Raw genomic sequence first — 17,905 nt, 5'->3', positions numbered from 1 at the left:
TGTTTGCAGATTTTTAGAGAGCTGGGGAGATCTAAGTTTATAATGGAAACTCAGCTATTTTGATATACAGCAACAATATGTGTATGACCAAAAGACAGAATAGTTTCTTATATTCTAGTAATAAGCATTTGAGTGGTGGTTGTTGCATGTTTGTCTGATATACTGGCCTTTTTAGCAAAAATTCAGTTTCTTTGGCATTTATTAAAACAAGGAAACTGAATATGAAAAAATGGCATTTATGTAGGGCTAATGTTGAGCTACCAGCAGACAAATGCAGGAAATATCACGACACGAGTCTTCTTTTCTCAGAGCAACATGTATTAGGCACAGATCTATAAGTCCTCATTTTGAATTTCCTGATTTTAGTCTCTCATGTGTTTTAAATGGGGACTTTTTTTTTTTTTGGTCTTTGGCTGCAAGTGCCTAAGCTGCAGGAAAGCTCTTCCACTAGAAACCAAATATGCTGTGGTTAAAATGGAACTCCATTATCCTTTATGCAGTCTCCTTCCCTCCTGTCTAAAGGATTTCACTTAGCAGATGTTTTTTCCCCAGTATAATATTATTTAGTCAGTCATGACTGATGGATAGAGCATAGCCTGGAAGATCTTGTTATCAGTGGAGTCAATGGCAAAATCCCTACCTGCTTCTGTGTTGCAGGGTCAGCCAATAAATGGCCTCGGTTCCTTAACACAGCTGGTCATGAACTGCAAACAGTCACCCTTGTTGATTATTTATTGCGAGAGATGATTGATTCTCATGGAGTTTGAGTTTCTGTATTTACTTCCCACATAAATTAGATCTACATAGTAAGGTGCTTAGGGCCTAATACAGAAGCCATTGAAACCAATGGAAAGCATCCCACTGATTTCAGTGGGCTTTGAATCAGATGCTTTGGGCACTTCATAGCATCTTCTGCTCTCCCTTCCCTAATGTAAGAAGCTGCACTTGGAGTATTTCTCTCTCTCTCTCTCTCCACATTTTTTAATATTCTGACCACGGCAGGAAAGCTTCATCAACGATGAGAGTCTTGCAATGTGTCCTGCATCTAGCGAACACTGGATTAGTCTGATTTCTTCTGGCATTTGATACCACAGCCATATTCCATCAGCTGAGAAGTGGTCTCCAGTTCTCATATATTTCATCCTGGGTTTTATGAGCTGCATCGTCCCAGAGGAGCATAGCTGTCTTGGTTTATTGTGGATGGAGAAGTGATTATTGGGTACTGATACCAGGGTACTGATCTGATAAAGTCTTTGAAGACAGGAGAAAGGCCTTGAACTGGCAACAGAAGCAGACTACAGCACTGTGGGGATGTGTTCATGGAGGCCCATCCATTTCTAGAGGTGTGTTGCCAGATTCTACACAATCTGGGGCCTCTGCATTGCTGCCACCTTCAGCTCCAGACATAGTGTGTTACAATAATCCAGTCTAAATATGAAAAATAAAAGGATCGCTTTGTATTAGGGCGAGCAGACAATGACAAGAGTGGGTGCCCCATATAAAATTTATATAGTGTATGTACATTACATAGACATATACACAATCCTTTTTCATTAGAATTTTTCTCTTCCCCTTTCATTTCAGTCCCTCCTTAGCACAATGCAAACTCAATAAATTCAAGTTGAAATTTAGAACTCATGAAGTTTTAGGCTGAAATTAGTTAATAATTCTGCCCATTTAGTATAAGACATGACATGGTAAAAATATAAAGGGAGACTGAAATAACTAACTTTTTATGTGCTGAAATGTTAAAGGCTGGATTGCATGTTGCCAGGGATACAGTGTAATGTTGTAAGTAAGTGTAAATGTTTATTATGTTAATAATATGAATTATTATTTCTTTATTGTGCCCAATACCAAAATTGCTTACCCAGACCAAAATATCATGGACTGCTTTCACTGAGGGTTGTGTCTGAGTAACGAGTTCAGGACTGGACCAATTGTTGTTATATGATAATTCTACAAACAGATACCTCGGGCTTTGAATGAAGTCAAGCAACTCTCAGAAATATGCACTGGTGGCATAAAGTGTTGCCTTCCGGGAATATTAAGCATAAATGTCAGGTATGGTTTCCTAGTTCTCTATGGATATTTTCATATATCTACAGTGTGTTGGGTGAGAGGCAGCAGATTTTATTATTATCTTTACTAATTACAGTAGCATGCTTATGTCCTCAGTAGGTAGGATCTGGAATTGTTTTACGCTTCACTAGTTTCTCTTCTCTTAAAACTAATTTTATTATGAGGTTTTCATATCTTTTAACATATGGGCACCTAGGGCTTTGAAACCAATGTGGAACAGAAGCCTGCACTGGGAGCATGTAGTACATTATCTGTCTCTCCCTGTAGACAAGATGACAGCTGAGGTCCGTGTGCCAAACTGGAGTCTGACACTGGAATGCTTACTGGGAGAGTGCCATGCCACAGGCTACAGTAAAAGGCTTTGAGAAATACAATGAAAGAAAACATGTTAATATGTACAAGAGTCTTAAAACTTAAGGAAAGGAAACTTTGCCTGTCTTACACAAAGTACTTATGAATACATGGTTTAGACAAAGGGATTTTCAAAGTATTCTTAGTATCCTCAAAGGGAAGGTTTCCAAAGGGTAATTTTGAGAAATAGGGAGATTTTTTTGAAAGTTATCCATAGAGGAACTTGATTGCTCAGGAAACTGACCGTGGGCTTTTCATCTCTGGGTACCGTTCAAATCCATCCCATTTCAGTAGAGACCAAATGTCTACTGCACTACTTTTATTCAGCAATAGAGACAAGCCAGCCATAGAGACTTGAAAATGTTTGGTTCAATAACACTATAAAGATTTTCATGTATTTTTTCTATAAATTAACTTCTTATAACCCTTTGCGGACTGCAGAGATATGTGTACACTCACACATACATCTTCCTATGCATTTACGTGGCTGGCAGTCTGGAAAAGCCGGAGCTTTAAATTAAAATCAGAAATGGCTTCACTTTCTTCTTGGGCCTGATCCAAGTTCACTGAAGTCAATGTGAATCTTTCCATTGACTTCAGTAGGCCCAAACTTGACCAGGCTCATAGAGAAGACACAAAACTTTATAGTAATTCTGTATCCTCTGTTTTCTTATACAATATAAAAGGTCTTAAGGATTTTGTACAAAAATTAAATCTTGTTTTGTAACCTATTTTTTCCCCTAGACAAGCAACATTAAATAAGGCACTAGACAAGACATTCTGTATCAACCACTATATGAAGTATACTATAGTGAGGAGTTATATATTAAAAAACAACTTGATCAAGTTTGATTCAGGGTGAAAGTCCTTCTTTAATCCATTGGAGAGGATAGCGGAAGCTTAAATGCTTTTATTAAATAACAAACACTCAAAAATATCAGTAGTATTTCCCATTTAACTTTTTCTCAGTCTTTAATAACAGCACCAAGGACATTTTCTCCACTTGGTGAGTCTTCTCTTTTTTGAAGCATGCCTCTGTCAAAAGGCAGATTTTAATTTCCTTCAAGGATCACAACATATGCAGCTCCTTTCCCTTTCCTCACTGTGATTAGGGGGTTATTTTTCAGTAATAATAAACTCTTTACATAACATTAATCTATGTTTTGTTTGTGTATAGGAATGGAACATAGAGGTCATATAGTTTCAACATGGTTTTCTATTGAGGGAGTGGTTAATGGGTCACAAAGTGGTACAGAAATAAACTTAAGTTAGGCTGCTATTAGCAACTACACGTACTAATGCAGAGAACATAAAAGAACTACATGGATTGTAGTATAGAACTGAGACAGGCTTTTACACAAGTGTTTTTAGTTTTAGTTTAGTAGGGATGTGAATTGGAAGCACCAATGATTTTGTGGTTAAGACACAGAACTCAAAATCCGCTGATCTGGATTCTATTCCCAAATTTACCACAAACTACTTTTGTGACCTTGGACAAGTTATTTTACTTCTCTGTAAGCTTCTCTACACTAGGGAAACTTTCTAAAATTTTATTACTGTTGCTATATTGGTGATGTTGCAGTGATGTTAGCAGTGTTTGGAGCCCTGATACAGACAAGGCTCCCACGGTCATTTTTTTTCCAATGTAATTATGTCACAATTATATGCAGGTTCCATTTGATCTCACTGATGGTATCTACCTCTGTAAGTCAAATTCTCCTGTTGCTTGCATGCATGCAACTCACATTGACTCAAGTGAGAGCTGCATGCGTATAACCTAGGAGAGAATTTGGTGGCAGTTATTAATGACTCATTAATGAATAATTTATTTTTTATATTGTGTATAAAGAAGGGCTGGATTTTTTTTCTTTATTTTAAGGTGTTTTTTTTTCCTCCGTGTGTTTCACATTACAAATTCTGGACTGGCCTACCATGCTTTTCTTGAAATAATATGTAGTTGACTAGAGAACAAATGGAATTGTGACATCACAAAATGAAATCTGATTAATTGAGAAGGAAGGTGATTTTCATTCAGAGTGTTTAAAACTTGGAGACGGTGGGGGGAGAGAGGAGGGTTTTGTTTGTTGATATTATTTATCTATTTCACTCAAATGCTGTATAAATATTTGAGAAAGGAGATTCATTTGTTAGATCCATTTGTTTCTCATTTCAGTGAGAAAGCATCCAATCCACATCCAAGAAGACTTTCATCAAAAGCAAAGGAGACCTATTTTTCTGATATACTATTATTTTTAAGATAAAAATCATCAGTAAGAGTGTGTGTGTGTGTGTGTGTGTGTGTGTGTGTGTGTGTGTGTGTGTGTGTGTGTGTGTGTGTGTGTGTTTAAAATCAGGCTTTTTTTCTTTCTACATACCAATAAGCAAAACACATTTTTCTTTTACATGTCACCTTTTAAGGTGTTTGGGTTTTTTTCCCCTCTTTGAAATATTATAAATTTTGTGATTGCTATTGGTTCTAAGTGAACCCTAGCAGCAGTCCTGCATCTCCTCATCTTCATAAAAACAATTTGTCTTTAATCTTGCTACCTGGTCCCTCTTACAGTCATTTCCTTTCATTCTTACATCTCAAATTATTGTTATACATTTCATATTGTTTTCCTGTGCAGACACTATCCTTTGCATTTTTTTGTGTCTATTTCCAGAAATTCCAGTCTCTTTTGTTTTCTTAAATTACTTTTTGTTTCTAATTTTGGTCCCTGCATAATGAAAGCTCATGCACAAAGGGTATTTCAGTGGGCCATTTGTATTTTACAATTGCCCAGATCCATTTTACAACATCATGTCTATTACTTGGTATTTATTTCTGAGCATCAACTTCAGTAATTGTCACGGATGTGAAAATCTGGATTGTTTCATTGTTTTGCCTCTCTCTCCTTATCACTGTCCAACCAGTTAGACCATGAAAAAATGATTCTTCTTGCATATGGTCCTTAACTTTGCCTTTTTATAAAAGGCTGTTCTCAGCTGTACATCTCATCTACATCCTATGAGTTAATTAATTCATGTTTATACAGTTTTTTGAAAAAAGCAGATTATTTATTAATTACTATGAGGATTCAGTTTACTGAAAAGTAGTCTTCCTGATACCACATTTTGCTGTATACTCTCAGTGCAAACAAAAGCACTCTAAAATATAGAATTTAAATATAATACATATAATAATGATTTCAGAATTAAAGTTTTTAGCTTGCTAAAGGCTAAAGTATTCACTTGAGTCCTGTTAGAGAGCCAGACTGAGAAATTATATAATATTAGCAACAGACCTCAGGATGAATATTTTTGTACATAGAGACAGATTCAAACCCACATTCTGTGAAAGTTTTTGAATCTAGATCTGAATTTTGTGGTTGGTTTCTGTCTTTATAATGGACTGAACCAAAACTGCAGATCCAAACAACTTCAAGCTTTGGCAAGCAGGGTCTAGGATGAATTTTGTCACTTTTCCCTATTAGTAAAAATAGGATTTATGAAACCTTACATCAGATCTAAACTATCTGTTTCTCGACATTTGGGACTGCAGCTCATTTGCATTTCATATGCTACATTTGCCTAATTTTTCAAAAAATAAACTGAGGATAATCTCATAGTTAAAAGAAATAGGTATGAGGAATAAAGAGCATCTCTCAAATCTGTTCAAGTTTCCAACAATAACTGGAAAATTTTGTGTAAAACAAAGAATGACTAAATATGTAACTAACTGAAAAATACACATTCTTGGATGGAAGGTGCTAAAGATATTCAAGATATATTAAAACTGCCAGTGCATATTCTAAAAAACATGATAACATTTATGTCACGGGTAAATATGGCTTGGTTTACATGATATGACACTACGATTAAAAGTTACATCAGGGACAAATTTGGCCCAAGATGTCCTCCTTGTGACAGAGCCGTATCCTTCTCCCCTGGTGGCATGACAGCAGTCCTCTGTAGCTGGATAGCTTCCTCAGCCTTGGATGTCTCCATCTGAATACTCTGGAGAAATTCCCTATGGGCAAGGATGCAGAGGACTGGACTAGATGACCTCTTGAGGTCCCTTCCAGTCCTATGATTCTAAGTTTTGAAAATTATTTATTTAATCCTTTCCTCATGTCATCTTGAGAGAGTGTTATAGGATATGCCTGCCCCTCACTGGACAGGAAGGCAGGCCTGGCCTTACCATGAGGTGAACTGAGATGGCTGCCTCAGGTGCCAGACTGGGCGGGGGGCATCACTAGGACCCAGAGTGTAGAAAATTGTGTCTGCTGCTGGTGCATATGTATTCTCTCTGCTCTAGGTGCACAGAGATGGTGGAGTGCTGTGCTGGAGGAAGGAGGGCACAAGAGACATAACAGGCAGGCAGGAGAAAAGGTGAGGGAATAACAGAAAGCAGCAGGAGGAGAAGCCTCTTATGTACCTCTCTATCCCCCTGTGGAGCCTAGACTGATTAACACCAGCTTCTCAGGGAGCTTCCTGTTTCCTGCTACTTACCTGAACCCACGTGAGGAGAACATGCAGTCAATTGAAGTAGTAGGAGCCAGTTAGGCCCTTAAGATGCTGATATCTTCCCTCACTCAGGCCCTGCAACCAGCCTGCTTATTTGTCCCCTTCAACTGAGTGTTGAGAGCTACTATAGCTGGCACAGAACAGCAGTCATGAGTGAAAGAAGAAAATGCCCCTCTGGGGCAGCATTCAGAAAAAGAAAGAAAGCAAAGGAAGCTTTTCTATCTAAGCAAGAAGGAGCTCTCCTGAGATACATAGACACAAATATTTATGGTGAGCCTTCTGGCCCTAGTGAGGATGTGAGTGGTGAGGAGATGCCTGATCTTCCAGTTACTCAGAGTGCAGGTGACCTGGTAGCTACTGCAGCATCTGTATCTCCATCTCAAATGGATGTAACCATGCACATTCCTGAAGAAAAGTGTAGATCAGAGAAGAGTGTGGTGGAGGTGCAAGAAACAACTGCTGCTGAATTTAATTTCTTAAGTCTAGATGATCCAGGACTGTGGACCCACTTGAGCAGTAGTCTGAGGGACTTCCTTGTACTGCATAGGCCACAGTAAGTGAAAAACTTCATGTTCCCCAAAGATAATGAAAATAGAAGTTTCCATCCAACACATTACTGGCATGAAATCCTCAATAGTGATAAAGTGGAGAGGCCATGACCTGGGTACTCAAAAACCCAGAATGCTGCATACTGTTTTTGTTGCAAACTCTTCCAGTCTAATGTTCCAGCCGTATTGGGTTCTACAGGAACAAAGTACTGGAAAAATCTGGCTAGAAGTCTGGCATGCCATGAGAAGGCAGCAAATCACCAGAGAGCATTCCGTAGGTGGAAAGATCTTGAGATGAGACTAAGGTTAAAGGCCACCATAGATTATCAGCATCAAGAGAAGATTGCATCAGAGTCTCTTTACTGGAAAAATGTTCTGAAAAGGCTCATTGCCATTGTGAGAATGCTTGCTACCCAAAACCTAGTACTGTGTGGCACTTCAGATCAGCTATATGTGCCAAACAGTGGAAACTTCCTTAAAATTGTGGAGCTGATGGCTGAGTTTGATGCTGTACTCCAGGAGCATCTAAGAAGAGTCACCACCCAAGAAATGTACACACACCACTACCTTGGAAAAACAATTCAAAATGAGATCATACAGTTACTGACAACAAAAATCAAACAGAAGATTGTGGCAGATCTGAAGTTAGCAAGATATTACTCTTTTATTCTGGACTGCTTACCTGATATCAGCCATATGGAACAAATGACTTTAATGGTGCATTTTAACAACAACAGAACCTAGTGAAAATGTCCCTGCAATGGTGACTGTCAGAGAGCATTTTCTAGAATTTATTGACATTGATGATACTACAAGAGCTGGTATGACAAATGTGCTTCTTAAAAAGCTGGAAGATACGGGAATTGTGATAGCTGACATGAGAGGTCAGGGCTACGATAATGGTGCCAAAACGAGAGGAAAGAACAGAGAAGTGCAGAGATGATCTGAGAGTTGAACCCTCGAGCTTTTTTTGTCCCATGCAGTTCTCATTCACTGAACTTAATGGTCAGTGATGCAACATCAGCTTCTAGTGAAGCTGCTGAATTTTTTAATGTAATTCAAAGCATCTAGGTATTTTTCTTTGCATCAACTCATCGATGAGAAATTTTGAAGCAACATCTGGGAACACTCTCTCTGACATTGAAACCACTGAGTGCCACATGATGGAAAAGTCAAGTGGAGGCAATAAAGCCTATCAAACACCAAATTGGGAAGATAGATGATGCCATAGTTGCTATTATAGAGGATAATGCTATGACAGGAACTGTTCGTGGGAGAACAGTGGCAGAGGGAAATGGAATCACCAGAAACAGACATAACTTCAAATTTCTGTGTGGCTTAGTGTTGTGGCATGACATACTGTTTGAAATAAATGTTGTATGCAAGAGACTCCAAGGTGTTGACCTTGCTATATTTGGAGCAATGGAACAACTGGACAAAGCAAAGTCATATCTACAGTCTTAACAGTCAGATGAGGGATTTCAAAACGTTCTGAAGAGTGCACAGAAGTTGATAGAGGAACTTCACACTGAAGCTAATTTCCCACCCATTCAAGAATACAAGAGTCACCAAAGAAAAATACATTTTCATTACGAGGCGCAGGCTAATCCCACAAGAGACCCCAAACAACAATTCAAAGTTGAATTATTTAACCAAGTACTAGATTGTGCAATGCAGTCAGTTGAAAAATGTTTCATGCAGCTCAAGGAACACAGCAGTATATTTGGGATGTTGCATGATATTCCAAAATTCCTCACTATACCTGAAGAAGACCTACACCAGCAATGCAGGGCACTAGAGATAGTGTTAACACATGATGACATCTGCGATATTGATGCGAGTGATTTAGGTGATGAACTGAAAGCCCTTTCAAGATACATTTCAGTAGGATCAACTCCAAAGCCTGTTCTGGAATATATGTGCACAAATAAGATGACCACCCTCTTTCCAAATGCTTTTGTTGCTCTGCACATACTTCTAACACTTCCTGTAACAGTTGCCAGTGGAGAACGCAGCTTCTCCAAGCTGAAGTTAATAAAAACACATCTATGCTCCACAATGACACAGGAGAGGCTGATCAGCCTCGCAACCATCTCAATAGAGCATGAGCTGGCCCAGACTGTGGACCTTCAGGAAGCAATTCAAATCTTTGCAACCAAGAAGGCATGGAAAGCACTACTTTGATTATTCAAATGATAAAAATGCCAGTGTTTACTATGCAGATAGAAAAGTTACATTTGCTGTTCAGGCATTTGAAAGTTAAGTGTTACTTAAAATTTTTGAACAAGTTTAAGTTGTTCTCCTTTATTGGGATAGGTAACAGAGCAGTACCATGAGAGGAGTAGAATAGGAAGAAGGCATAATTGAGATCTTCCAAAGTTTTGGCCCAAGCGAGGGGCACGGGCGTCATTTGAACTCCCCGCCCTAGGTGCCAAAATGTTGTGGGCTGGCCCTGCCTGGATAGCGGCCTATCGTCTACCTGGCCACAAGACCCTACTGTCCTGCTTAGAAGGGCCATCTTATTGACTCTGGCACTAGGCAACACCACCCTGCACACAATGGCAACCCTATTGACTCTGATCACTAGGCCATATTGCCCTGAAGTCATCCCATCATGGAGTAGTCTGATGATGGAAATGTGGACAGCCAAACCTACACAGCACCTTGCACAAGGCATCACGATTGATAGAATCAGAGACCTTGGTTAGGTCAATGAATGCCACGAACAGTTCCTGGTGTTTCTCTCTGCACTTCTTCCTGAATCTGCCATGCCACAAAGATCATGTCAGTTGTGCCTCGGGATGGCCTGAAGCCACACTGTGATTAAGGGAAGAGTTCCTCAGCAAAGGGAAGGAGGCGTTTAGTAGGATCCGGGCAAGGATCTTCCCTGTGATAGAGAGGAGGGCAATGCCTTTGTAGTCCTCACCCAAAGATTTGTCCTCTTTCTTGAATATTGGTGTTCTTAAAGTCAGGTGGAATTTCTTCGCAGGTCCAGATTTTGTCAAGGAGTTGGTAATGTTTGTGCTTTAAAAACCTCAGTGGGGATGCCGCCTGGGCCTGGTGCCTTGAGATATTTTGTGTGGATGATGGCACGCTGGACTTCCTCAGAAGATGGGGATCATCAAGGTGTTCCATTGCTGAGCATTGTGGAATAACTTGATGGTGTCTTCAAAGAACCGTGGGTTCGTGGTTTAAGAGGCTTTCGAAGTGCTCCTTCCAGTGTTGTTTAATGGCTGCATTCTCTGTGAGGAGGGTGAAGCCATCTTGGGAAGGTAAGGGGGTTGTGCCTTTAGAGCTTGGCTCACATATAGATTTTGTTGCTTGAAAGAAGCTTCTCATGTATTCTGGTCTATGAAACCTTGGATCTCAAAGCCTTTCTCTTGCCATCACTTGCTTTTGATATCATGTAGTCTTCTTTGGACTTCAGCTTTGAGCAGGTGATAGAGGAATCATTTTGCCAGTTACAGAATGCATTTCTTTTCTGTTGAATGAATTCTAGGATTTCCTCATTGTTTTCATCAAACCAGTCTTGGTGCCAGTGAGTAGAATATCCTCTGGTTTCATCACATGCACTGTGAATGGTATTTTTAAGTTGATCCCAGTGCTTTTGAATGTCATTGATGTTGTTAGGCAAGTTAAAGAGTTTCTCAGACAGGTGTTGCTGGAACGTCTCGCAGCTGGCTTGGTCTTGAAGTGCTTTGATGTTGTATCAGTTTTGCGTAGTCTTTGGGCGTTTGCAGTGCAGTGGAGCAAGTTGCAGGTACATGATTGATCTTACTAATCAATGGTCTGTCCAACAGTGATCTATATCTCTCATAGCTCATGTTATACGGACATCGGCATAATCTCAGCTCTGACTATAACATAGTCAAGGAAATGCCAGGGTTTGGATATTTCTTAAATTAGTTATTCTGCCTAAAGGTAGTATTTGTGATGAGCAGGTTACGTGCTGCACATTTGCTGAGGAGGCGAATACCATTGGGGTTTGCATTTCCTACCCCTTTTTTACCTATTTTGCCGCTCCAGAGTTCGCATTAAAATCTCCCAGGAGGATGAGTTTGTCAGCCTTTGGCGTGGCTGTGAGGACTGCATCGAGAGTACTGTAAAACTGCTCCTTATTGTCTTCCTCATCACTGAGTGTTGGGGCGTATGTGCTGATGACTGTGGCATATTGGTTGTTGCTGAGCTTGAGCCTAAGAGTCATGAGACGCTTGTTGAACCCCATGGGAAGCTCCAAAAGCTGACTGGCAATCTTATTTTTGATGGCAAAGCCAATCCTGTGAATGCATCTCTCTTAGGGTGACTTTCCTTTCCAAAAGAAGGTGTAGCCACGTCCATCCTCTTTTAATTGGCCCTCATTGGCCCAGCGGGTCTCACTAAGGCCTGCAATGTCAATGCTGAGTCTTGCCAGTTCTCTAGCAATTATAGCAGTTCTTTCTGGGCATTTGCTGTGCTGAGAATCCCTAAAGGTGCAGACATTCCAGTTGGCAAAATTAATTGTCTTGTATCTCTTGTTTCGGTCGCGCATTGAGTGATCCCACTGGATGCGGCCATCCAGTCATAAGACTGTGAGACAACCTATGTTAGGGGCATCTTTTCTAGCCACCTCCACATTTGGGGTGAGCAGAGAGGATCCTGAAAAGGCCTGGTCAGTCACAGCTGCTGCTACTGCTGAAATTCACTTCTGTTTCATCCAAGCACAAGACGACCGTCACACGGCTGCTGCCCGCGTGCAGACTAAAGAGTCCCAGAGATCACTGCTCCTGTCTTCACTGCCACTCCCACTCCTTTGTTGTGGCAGGGCTTTGTGCCAGTGTGAGTCCTTGGCAGAGATCTGCACGTGAAATCTTTTAACATGGGGAAACCAATGTGCGGGTGGTAACCACATGAGACTTGACAGGAGGAAAACCCTGACCTAGTGGCAAGGAGATTCAAGACAACCGGGGCCTCCCTCCTGCTGCAGCTCTCATCCTCCTTCACAGCCACAAAGTATTTGAAGGTTTCAATCCACCATTGGAGTCTTGTGAGGTTTGGACCGTAGTTGGTCAGGAGCTTCCCCTCAGACCTGCTCGCCAAAGGTGACCCTACCAGGAGTATGAAAGCTCTGGACCATATAGCTCTGGGGGTCTTTAGCCCACGCAAGCCTCTCCACCACTGCAAGGTTGAGGTCCATCAGACTACTCCATGATGGGATGACTGCCACCATTCTGTGCAATGGCTCAGAGACTGAACCATTCATCATTAGCACTGGTGCCTAGAAGGGCTATGTCATTGCTCCAATACTCTTCTCCATTTACCTTGCCGTGATCCTGATTCTCATCCGTGACCACTTTCCTGACGGAATCAAGATTGAGTATCTTATGGATGGCCAACTCCTCAATCTCTGATATTTCCAAACAAAGTCTAAGATCATGAGAACTGGTATCACTGATCTTCAGTATGCAGATGACTGCATCATTCTCACACGCACAGAGGCTGATCTGCAAAGCATCCTAAATCTTTTTTGCAGGTGCTTATCACAGCCTGGGTCTCTCTCTGAAGGTTCTTTACCAGCCCTCCCCTGCACAAACTACTCTTCGTACTCCACAAATCACCATCAGCAGAGAACCCCTGGAAAATGTGGACCATTTTCCATACCTTGGCAGCTACCTCTCCCAAACAACCAGAACTGACACAGAAATCGAATACAGGATCCGCTGTGCCAGCACATCATTTGGAAGACTACTCAAACAAGTTTTCAATGATAGGGATCTGCAAATAGGTAAACCAAGATCTTGGTTTAGAAGGCAGTTGTAATCCCCACACTGGGTAACCTACAGATGACATCTCAAGCGGCTGGAGTCATTCCAACAGCACTGCATCAGAAGGATTCTCAGGATCAGCTGGGAAGACCAATGCACTAACATCAGCGTTCTCTCTGCAGCCAGCATCAACAGTGTAGTAGCACAGGTTATGAAACATCAGTTCTGCTGGGCTGGTCACTGTGTGCTTATGCCTAACGCTTGCCTCCCAAAGCAAGTACTCTTCTGTCAGCTAAGTCAGGGAAGAAGGGTTCACAGAGGGCAACAGAAGCATTTCAAAGACATACTGAAAGTACACCTTAAAAAGGGAGGCATCAGCCCAACAAACTGGGAGGACTTGGTGCAGAACAGAACAAGTGGTGCCACACCATTCACCAAGCCACAGCTGATTTTGAGGAGAATAGATATGCTCATGAAACAGAGAAGCAACAAAGGAGGAAAGAAAGGGCACAACACTCCAGACAACAACTATGGCTCCTCCAAGATTACCCCTGTCACTTCTGTGGGAAAATCTATAGGGCATGAATTGGGCTCTTCAGCCACCTAAAAACCGATCAATGAATCCCTTCACCAACATCAGCCTCGCATTGAGGAATAGCCAAAGACTGCCCCGAAGGTAAGGACAACCCTACTGATCCTGGCCATGGGGCCATAATGCCCTGCATTGAAAGGCAGTTGTATTGACTCTGGCCAATAGGTGATACTGCCCTGAGGCCAAGGCCAGTCCTACTGACTCTGGCCTCTGGGCACCACTGCCCTGAATCTAGGGGCAGGCCCATTGACTTTGATCATTAGGTCATACCACCCTGAGGAAAAGGGCGGTTATTTGGACCCGACCACAGGGCTATAACACTCTTCTCCTTTCTTGCCCCACAACAGAGAGAATTATAGAGCTGTTCATATGCAACATTTGCCCTCAGAAGGTTAAAGTAGTATGATTGGGGAAATGTTCTGTCTGTTTCTTATTGCCCAGAAATTTGGCATAATGAGATCTTTGTACTTTGGAAAATAGCCATTTTTCACATCAACTCTATTTTTGTGTGTGAGGGGGTGTCACTTGGAATTGAAGAAATTGAGGCAGAATTTGTTGTGTATATTGGACAAATTCATCTCTAGTGTAACTTCATAATGTGTGTGTGACGCTGGCAGACCAGGTCATGTCGGTGTGTATTCAGGCCAATTCACTTGTGCATTAGATTAAAACAATTGTTGAATGTACAAGTGTTTTGAGTGTTTAAACTTCATAAAACTAATGGGATGTTACATGCATTGTTTATACTTATCTGTGTCCTATTATAGTGTAATAGCAAACATTTATATTGTAAACACACCTGTAACTCAATAACTCATCAGACATCAAAGAAGCCTTGTGGAATGCTAATGAAAGATGTTATGAGAAAAGGTGCTAGTTCCAAAGCAAATGGCCATTGTGTGTGATGACCTGAGGTCAGAGACTCAAAGTGCATTCGTCACTCAACGCCATCAAAGGAAAAGCCCTCGTGGGTAGAATGACTGTCAGCCTGTCTTCTGTGAGAAGAAGATATAAGAATGGATCCAAAGAAAGATCCTTCATCTCTGACCTGTTTGGATTCTTACAGGGAAGTGTACCAGATGTATAGTGGAGATCCCCAGAGACAAGCTGGGTACCCTGAAAGACTTTTGGGAAACTGGCAGTTTATTACAGCACTGCCACCATTTGGAGTTACAAACAGATTCACCTGTACATATATTTTACCTGCTTTAACCTCTCAACAATTCTCATAATTTTCATTTTTTTAGCTAACAAGTCTTTCGATAGTTTACTATAATATTGGCTGCCAACGTTGTCTTTGGTGTAAGATCTTGAGTATCAATTGATCTGGGGTAAGTGACTGGTCTCTTGAGACTGGGAGAAACCTGACATGGTGTGATTTTTGATTTAAGTAACTGTTAGCATAAAGTTCAGTTTGTCTGGCTGGCAAGATAGGCTGGACAGTCTAAGGGGACTGTCAGTGACACTCTGCTAAAACGGATATAGTGATCCAGAAGTTCACATTTGTTACTGTCTTGGTGAAATCTAATTATAGTTTAGGTTGTCTGCTCTGCTCTGAGGTGGGCACTCACAGTTGTGAGCCGCTCCAGACAGCATGACCGTATGTTCACAAGGGTGAATCTGGGCCATTGAAAATTAGCTTTGCTTGTGCTTATAGGGTAAGCTTCAGATTTCATTGGAGTCTGGCACATGGAACTTTTTGGGAGAAAATATTCTATTTAAATAAAAAAGAGCTGTGATCATGAATCCTAGAAAAATAAAAGGAATTCTGATGTATGATTTAAAGTGGGTTGGAAGTCGGAGGGACTCAGAGTGACATAGAGAGGAACATTCTCTAGAAGGATTACTGTAAATTAATCTGCAGCTCACTTTAGTCTAGAAAGAAATGCAGGGCCTACAACTGAAGGAAAAGAATTATTGACTGTCCACAAAATGTAACTACTGAGATCGTATAATCAAGAAAGTACTTTCATTTAAATTCTTGGTTATATTGTACCGAAATACAAAGTGCACAGAAAGACTGAAGGAAAGCTGAAATTCACTGAAAGTTTGTTTGTTAAAGAATCAAATCCTGCAGTCCTATTTTTATATAGTCCTTACTCAGGCAAATTCTGATGGAAATCAGTGGAAACTTTGACTGAATAAAGACCGAGTTAAAACTAAGGAATAACTAGGGTTAGACCATGAGACTTTCTATCATAAACCTGAGATTTACTCCACCCCATTTCCATTCATCTCAACTTTCTTAAGATATATATTTCCATGTCTGGTCTCTTGTCTGAGGAGACATTTTAGTAAACTTTGAGGCTAATCAGAGATCAGTTATACCTGTGATGCATTTAGGCCATGTTATTTCATTTCAGCTTATGTGGGCTCACTCCTGAGTTTCATTTTGAGGCTAGGTTTAAACAAACTCTCATTTTCAATGTAAAACTCAGTCAAACCATGTGAAACAGTCAATCTTGCCTGATTTCAGTGCAGGCCTGTAAATCCAGACCAGATTCTCTTGCAGTTTGGTCTAGGTTCACTCAACAGCTTGCAACAAACATTTTGCACGGCTCTGCTCTGAGGATGCTCTGACTCAGCATAGCCTGCTGCAGCCTTTAGTGGGGAGATTTCTATGGAGCCCTTGGCAGAAACTGAAGTGTTCTTTCCCAATTGAATATCTAAGGAGAGCAGTGCTGGAAACACTGCCTGCCTACCTTGGAGTAAATGCCCTCCAGGATACAGTGAGATGAAGACTACTGCTGCCTGTTCTAACAGCAATTAATCTGTCCCAGTGCCAACAACATGTAGTACATGACTATGGAGCTTGTAATATGTAATAATATTGCCTTTCTGATGAGCAGTAGCAAATGTTTGCGGCCTGCAGGTTGGCTTGCCAGTGGAGGAGAAATCTGTGGCACAGAGTTTGGATATATGTTAAGTGTTCCTTGTTTTATTTACACAGGAACAGAGATGGTCAAAGAGTAAGCAAGGCAATCCCTTCTTCCAGAAACCACATCCCAAAACCATTCAAGAGCTGATTTGAATCAGAGACCAAGGCAGAAATTCTCTTGCCACTTGTGCAATTGCTTTTCCCAAAAACCTTGCATAACAAAACTACCACCACCACCCAGCATCTCTTTCCAAGACTGAGTTTTTGCTTGCACACTAAGAAAGAGAGCTTAGACTATGTGTAATGGAGCCATCTGGTGATAGTTATCATAATAATATCTATTCATATAAATATTGCAAAGGGTATCCAACTACTCCTACATTGCTACAAAGTAATTGCTAAATTTAATTTACTTACAGCATGATTTCAGCAAAGCATTTTTGGAAAATTGGTCGCCCCGCCCCATTGGTTGGTTATAACCCATGCTGGGTGCCCAGGATAGAGGGTATGTTGAAATAATCAATGCTAAGAAAAATGCTAAGTTTCAATCAGTTACTGTTTCCCAAACTTTATAGGTTATTGACTGCTATCTTGATGTTTTTCACCAACCTCTTGCTGCCACAGTAGCATCACTGCTGTCCCAGAAAACCTGAGTATAATTAAAATATAGTAAGAGTTCTTGGTGGTTGTTGTTGTTGTTGTTGAGAACAATGAATGTGGTAATTTGGGAAATATTTAAGGATGTAGTTTCCTTCTGAGTGGCCCCAAATTAAAATTCTGGGGATTTTAGGGAGCTGTTTCACCTTCTGGAAGGCTGAAGTCTTCTCAACTCTTTAAAGCAGTTACTCTAAAAATAGGCTTTTTTTAAAGCTTACTACTTATAAATTTCATATGTCACTGTACTAGAGCAGGTCCTGTGACTAGGGCCGGCGCTTGCATTTAGGCGCAGTGGTGTCTGCGGAGGATCCGCTGGTCCGTGGCTCCGCTGGAGCTGCCGCAGTCGTGCCTGTGGATGGTCGGCTGCTCGGGCGGCTGCGGGAGCAGCCGACAGTCCGCAGGCAGGACTGGAGCCGGGGGACCAGCGTGCGGGACGGCGAAATGGTCGTGCACCTAGGGCACTCAAACCCCTAGCGCCGCTCCTGCCTGTGACATTTACTAAATTTTCTGTTGAGTTTTAGATTGTTCTTTCTGTCATTCAGTACAAACT

This window comes from Gopherus evgoodei, chromosome 3 (assembly GCF_007399415.2).
Source record: "Gopherus evgoodei ecotype Sinaloan lineage chromosome 3, rGopEvg1_v1.p, whole genome shotgun sequence".
In the NCBI taxonomy this organism is placed as follows: Eukaryota; Metazoa; Chordata; order Testudines; family Testudinidae; genus Gopherus; species Gopherus evgoodei.
The sequence above is the reverse complement of the archived record's forward strand: the minus strand, read 5'-3'. Positions refer to the sequence as shown.